This window comes from Amblyomma americanum, chromosome 1 (assembly GCF_052857255.1).
Source record: "Amblyomma americanum isolate KBUSLIRL-KWMA chromosome 1, ASM5285725v1, whole genome shotgun sequence".
NCBI lineage: Eukaryota > Metazoa > Arthropoda > Arachnida > Ixodida > Ixodidae > Amblyomma > Amblyomma americanum.
In genome coordinates this window covers 322,997,445-323,003,444 of record NC_135497.1, presented here as the reverse complement: position 1 = coordinate 323,003,444, position 6,000 = coordinate 322,997,445, and the positions used below count along the sequence as shown (strand labels likewise).

At 45.5% G+C, this 6,000-nt stretch overlaps 1 pseudogene across 1 annotated transcript in view; it reads right to left on the bottom strand.

Moving 5' to 3' along the window:
• Positions 1-5,091: 5,091 nt before the first annotated feature.
• Positions 5,092-6,000, bottom strand: part of LOC144120593 (tolloid-like protein 1) — a 43,027-nt pseudogene continuing 42,118 nt past the window's right edge. The window contains exon 14 of the transcript XR_013312461.1: positions 5,092-5,264. The product of XR_013312461.1 is annotated as a tolloid-like protein 1 (transcript). The remainder of the gene's footprint in view (positions 5,265-6,000) is intronic.

Below are 6,000 nucleotides of genomic sequence, written 5' to 3'. Positions count from 1 at the left end.
CGTCACAATTCCGAGTTTGACAAGCTTAGAGTGGCAAGACGCATAGCTCACTAGACGTTTTTCACTCCTGGGAGCGTATCGCCAGCATACATGGTCAGACAAGAAGGTCCAATTCAAATCTAAGAACTGCAGGACGTTACTCTGAGGGATCTCATGTGTAAAGCTCAGTCCTGACCAGTGCTTAGAAAAAACATCTAGTATGTCAGGCACACATTCTGCACCCTTAGACCTAACTAAAACTAGGAAGTCATCCACATACCGAAAATTTCGAATATAACTTCCATTTAAGTCCCTCTGTACTTTCTTATCAACATAACTAAGAAAAATAGTGCTAAGTATTGGGGCAACCTTGGAACCAATACACACTCCCGATTTTTGCTCGAAAAATTTATCTTTCCACTTTATATAGGTATTCTCTAAATAAAAGGATAAAAGTTCCAGGAAAGACCCACTAGAAATGCCACAATCATTTTGGAATGCACACTCATCGTTTTGGTCTGAGATGCAATTCTGAACGCATTGAAAAATTTGCTTATGGGGAAGAGAATAAAATAAATCGACTACGTCTATACTAAAACCAAAGCAAGAAGCCGGGTTCTCCTTCAAGAGAAACTTTACAACTGCCTCCGAGTTTGGCACAACAAACCGGTCAGCCACGGAGAGTGCTGTCAAATGCTTATTGAGGTAGGATGATACCACTATTTGCCAAGTTTGCCGCTCAGAGACTATTGCTCGAAAAGGCACGCTGGGCTTATGTGTTTTTGCCGAGAAGAAAATTTCAAGTGAAGAGTGCTCTGCATCCTTAACTTTATTTGCCAAACTTAGAAGCCCCATGCCTTTCAATAATGAAACAGCTTGTTTCTTATTCTTTACCGGATCCTTATTAGTCACTTTAAAATGTTTGGCTATTGCCTCACGTGCCTTGTTGGAAAACTGGTTCTCGGAAAGTACAACAAAGTAGCCTTCTTTTCGGATTGCACGACACGCAAGCGACTATCACACAGGTAATTCACAAGCGATCGAAACCTATTGCTACGCGCTTTAGGACTGTTGCTACCGGCCACAACGTCAGCACACTCAGATACACACCTTTATCTGCCCTCAGTCTGAGCCTTAGATGAAACATTATGGGCGAAGGCCAACTTTTCAACGGTTCTCAAACCAGGGTCGAGGCTGAACTTAGGTCCAAGGCGCAAGGTCTTTTCGTGCTTAGAATCCAAAACGGCGCCCCCGAGGACCAGCAGCTTTCCTTCTGCAGGCGTTCTTCTTGTGCCTCTCGCAAGGGTTGGTCGGATCGTGTTCCAAAGGAATTCCGTGAGATGATCAATGGTCACACACCACTCGCCGTGTTTGTCTCCTCCTCTTTCTGGTCCTGTTGTCTAGCGCTGTTTGAAATTGTATTGTTAGCATGGACCACCAACTCGCCCAGTCTGCTACGCTTCTACAGTTCATTTCTTGTACATGGGCTTCTTTTATGTGTCAGAATATTGATCTGTCAAGTCCGGCTGCACTCTCGCCCATCATCACCGTGCGTATCTGCCGAGCCCGCACCGCGTCGTGGCATTGCCGTTATGATACCTGCCCTCCGGATTTACAAGCGCTTTGTGGCTGGCTACGTCCGTCTACAGGGCACAACAGAAGAATGTGCAAAATTCTCAACAGTGAGTGGTGGCGCCAGGCGAGGCTGTTCAAGGACTTACTTCGGACCAGATGCCGAGGCCAGCGTGTGTTCTGCGAGTGGTGTGTAACCATTGATCATCTCACGGAATTCCTTTGGAACACGATCCGACCAACCCTTGCGAGAGGCACAAGAAGAACGCCTGCAGAAGGAAAGCCGTTGGTCCTCGGCGACGCCGTTTTGGATTCTAAGCACGAAAAGACCTTGCGCCTTGGACCTAAGTTCAGCCTCGACCCTGGTTTGAGAACCGTTGAAAAGTTTGCCTTCGCCCATAATGTGTCATCTAAGGCTCAGCCTGAGGACAGACAAAGGTGTGTATCTGAGTGTGCTGACGTTGTGGTCGGTAGCAACAGTCCTAAAGTGCGTAGCAATAGGTTTCGATCGCTTGTGAATTACCTGTGTGATAGTCGCTTGCGTGTCGTGCAATCCGACAAAGAAGGCTACTTTGTTGTACTTTCCGAGAACCAGTTTTCCAACAAGGCACGTGAGGCAATAGCCAAACATTTTAAAGTGACTAATAAGGATCCGGTAAAGAATAAGAAACAAGCTGTTTCATTATTGAAAGGCATGGGGCTTCTAAGTTTGGCAAATAAAGTTAAGGATGCAGAGCGCTCTTCACTTGAAATTTTCTTCTCGGCAAAAACACATAAGGCCAGCGTGCCTTTTCGAGCAATAGTCTCTGAGCGGCAAACTTGGCAAATAGTGGTATCATCCTACCTCAATAAGCATTTGACAGCACTCTCCGTGGCTGACCCGTTTGTTGTGCCAAACTCGGAGGCAGTTGTAAAGTTTCTCTTGAAGGAGAACCCGGCTTCTTGCTTTGGTTTTAGTATAGACGTAGTCGATTTATTTTATTCTCTTCCCCATAAGCAAATTCTTCAATGCGTTCAGAATTGCATCTCAGACCAAAACGATGAGTGTGCATTCCAAAATGATTGTGGCATTTCTAGTGGGTCTTTCCTGGAACTTTTATCTTTTTATTTTGAAAATACCTATATAAAGTGGAAAGATAAACTTTTCAAGCAAAAATCGGGAGTGTGTATTGGTTCCAAGGTTGCCCCAATACTTAGCACTATTTTTCTCAGTTATGTTGATAAGAAAGTACAGAGGGACTTAAATGGAAGTTATATTCGAAATTTTCGGTATGTGGATGATTTCCTAGTTTTAGTTAGGTCTAAGGGTGCAGAATGTGTGCCTGACATACTAGATGTTTTTTCTAAGCACGGGTCAGGACTGAGCTTTACACATGAGATCCCTCAGAGTAACGTCCTGCAGTTCTTAGATTTGAATTGGACCTTCTTGTCTGACCATGTATGCTGGCGATACGCTCCCAGGAGTGAAAAACGTCTAGTGAGCTATGCGTCTTGCCACTCTAAGCTTGTCAAACTCGGAATTGTGACGGGTAGTATTGGTATGGCTGTCAAAAAATCGTGTTTTCATCAAATGTCCACCGCGGCGGCTGCGTTTTTATTGAGGAAAAACGCTAAGGCGCCCGTGTGCTGTGCGATGTCAGTGCACGTTAAAGATCCCCAGGTGGTCGAAATTATTCCGGAGCCCTCCACTTCGGCACCTCTTCTTCCTTTCTTCTTTCACTCCCTCCTTTATCCCTTCCCTTACGGCGCGGTTCAGGTGTCCAACGATATATGAGACAGATACTGCGCCATTTCCTTTCCCCAAAAACCAATTATTATTATTTATCATCAAATGTCCAGTAGCCTGGCAGTCCAAGCCCAGAGATGCAGAGAGGCTGGTTTTCCAGATTCTATACTTGTGGCTGGCGCTAATAAGATTATTAAAGCACTGAAATGTGCGGGACAACCCAAAGAAAATGTTGGCCGGAAAAAAGCTGTCATGCCATATGTGCACGCCTTGTCACATCGTTTTAAGAGGGTAGGGGCCAAGTATGGCGTGAGGGTCGTTTTTTCTGCACCTAATAAGCTGGGTACGATAGGGGCAGCAGTTCAGAGGAAGCAGGATGGCTTTAAACAAAGTACTGCCTGCAAGGTAAATCATAGCAATAAGTTCATCAGTTGCAAGAAGGGCGTGGTCTACCAAATTCCTTTATCTTGTGTTCTAACTTACATAGGCCAGACAGGCCGTTGCATAAACATTAGACTAATGGAGCATGCCGATTCATTGCAGAAAAAAAGACACTAACCTGGCAAAGCATTGCAGTTTTTGTAAATGCGTACCTTTCTTTGACGATACAGAATTGTTATTTTTTCATTGTGACAAGACCACCAGAGAAGTCGCCGAAGCATTCCATATCACCAGAAAATCTAATGGCTGCATTAGCAAAACGTCTTTAGTCTTGTCAGCGAAGGAAATGTCATTGCTGCATAAAGGGTAGATTGCAAGGCAGTTACATCACGTGTGTATGGTGGCATTTTGGTGAGTGTGTATCTGATCTTCTCTGTATGACCTGGCGCGTGTGCGCCCGTGCTTGTATGTATAAATTGGCTTCCTGCGTCAAATAAATCAGTTGCAAGTTTAGCGTCGTGTTTGCCTCCTCCTCTTTCTGGTCCTGTTGTCTAGCGCTGTTTGAAATTGTATTGTTTTCATGTCGTAGCTGTGTCGAGCTCTGGTATACAAATGGAGCGACTCACGTACGCAGTGACGTCCGTTTTCTCATTGCAGCTCCGAGTATGAACAGCGATGATTCAAACTCCACTTTCGTGTGGATGAAGCTCTGTCGTGGCGGAAGGGTCAAAGCGCCGGAGAAAAGGGTGCAAAACCAGAAATATCGCAAGTATGGATGTCGCACTCAGGGGTTCATTGAGAAAGGGACCCACCCAATGATAGTGGTGGAGGAAGCGCTCGAAACATGGGAAGAGCAATACGCAAACTGCCGGCACTCGCACCCGCCGATAGCGAGTACGGCTTCGTGAAAGTTGAATGCCGTGTTAATCGCCGGTGAAGCAGCGCTCGCAAACACGGGATGTTGAAGATATGCACTCCTGCCATGGGGCATGCAGAGTTTGCTTTTTTTAGAGCACGCAAAACTTCATAAAGCTACCGCTACGAAAATTTGGAGTTTTCCTATAGATTTCGAACAAAGTTTTCGCGTACATTCGAGGGCTTAGTAGTTCAAATTAAGTTAATTACCAAGATTAGTACCGAGCAGAAAACACCTTGGTCAACGCGACCAGAAATATTACTGACTAAAGATTTCCTTCCTGCAGCAGTATATTCATTTTTTGAGCGTTTGTGAGTAGCTGGGGCACTCTGCATATTCAAGCGCTCGCGATGTCTATTGAGGTGCAAATTTTTTCACGGTGGCACTTGCTTGTCAGCCAGTTATTAAACTGACATAAAGAAAAAAAAGGAAGGAAAGATGCTATAAAGGGTCTTTGTTAATCCGGCTACCTGCGGTACGCTACGTTGACCCAGTTTTCGAAGTAAAACGACATGTGAACAGCGTGAAAACAAGTTTGTTTAATGAACCTCATAAAAAAAAAGCTGCGCTTCTGGCAGCCGCTTCGCTAGCAGGTCACTTGCTTGCCGGTCAGCAGGAACCCAGCGCCGCTGACAGTGGGGTTTGTGTGGAACTGGATCTTCATCTCGTCGTCGAGGAACTCGATCGTCCCTGGGAGATGGGGCGTGCAAGGAAACGCACTTAGGACGCCGTAGGCAGAGGGATCCAAGCGCGTGCTGCATGTGCCGTAGATACTCGATAGCGATTCCAATTCACAACACACGGTTGGTTAAACATTTGAAACAGCTGAGAACCACAAGCTTTAGATAGCACCCACTACGTACCTCGATAATGTAACTTACATACGCCATCTGGAAACAGCGATTCACGCTGGTGGCTTGGTTCAACTACTCAAACACTGCAAAGAATTTGGTGAATGCTGTTTTTGCTCCTGTCTGTGACCGCCTGTCTTTTGCTTCAATACTCGTTGAGGCCGGCAGCACCGCAAATCAGCGCAAAATGGCGGTGGCATCGTTACAAGTGAGCGGTCACAACTCTTCTGTTGAAGTAGGCAGGCTCTGTGCCGCGTCACTCTCCTCAACGACACGAATTTTGTAAAGGGTGCATAAACCACAATGGACTGGCCAAAGTAACCCGACAGTCGGGAAGTGTTTATATAGAGGAAACGTACACTTCCACGTTTTCGATTAAAAGTTCGGTGCTATATTGCTGATGTGCTAAATTATACTCGCAGTAGGCGCTTAGTAAACTTTGGAATAAACCGGATTAGCAAGCTTTGTTTAAGCAGTTGTGTTTGAGGGAGGCCTGCAAGCTAAAGGTTGGTTTCAAATCAATGAATAATTATATTCATCGCCCACCTCAGCGCAGCCATATATCTACAAACAAA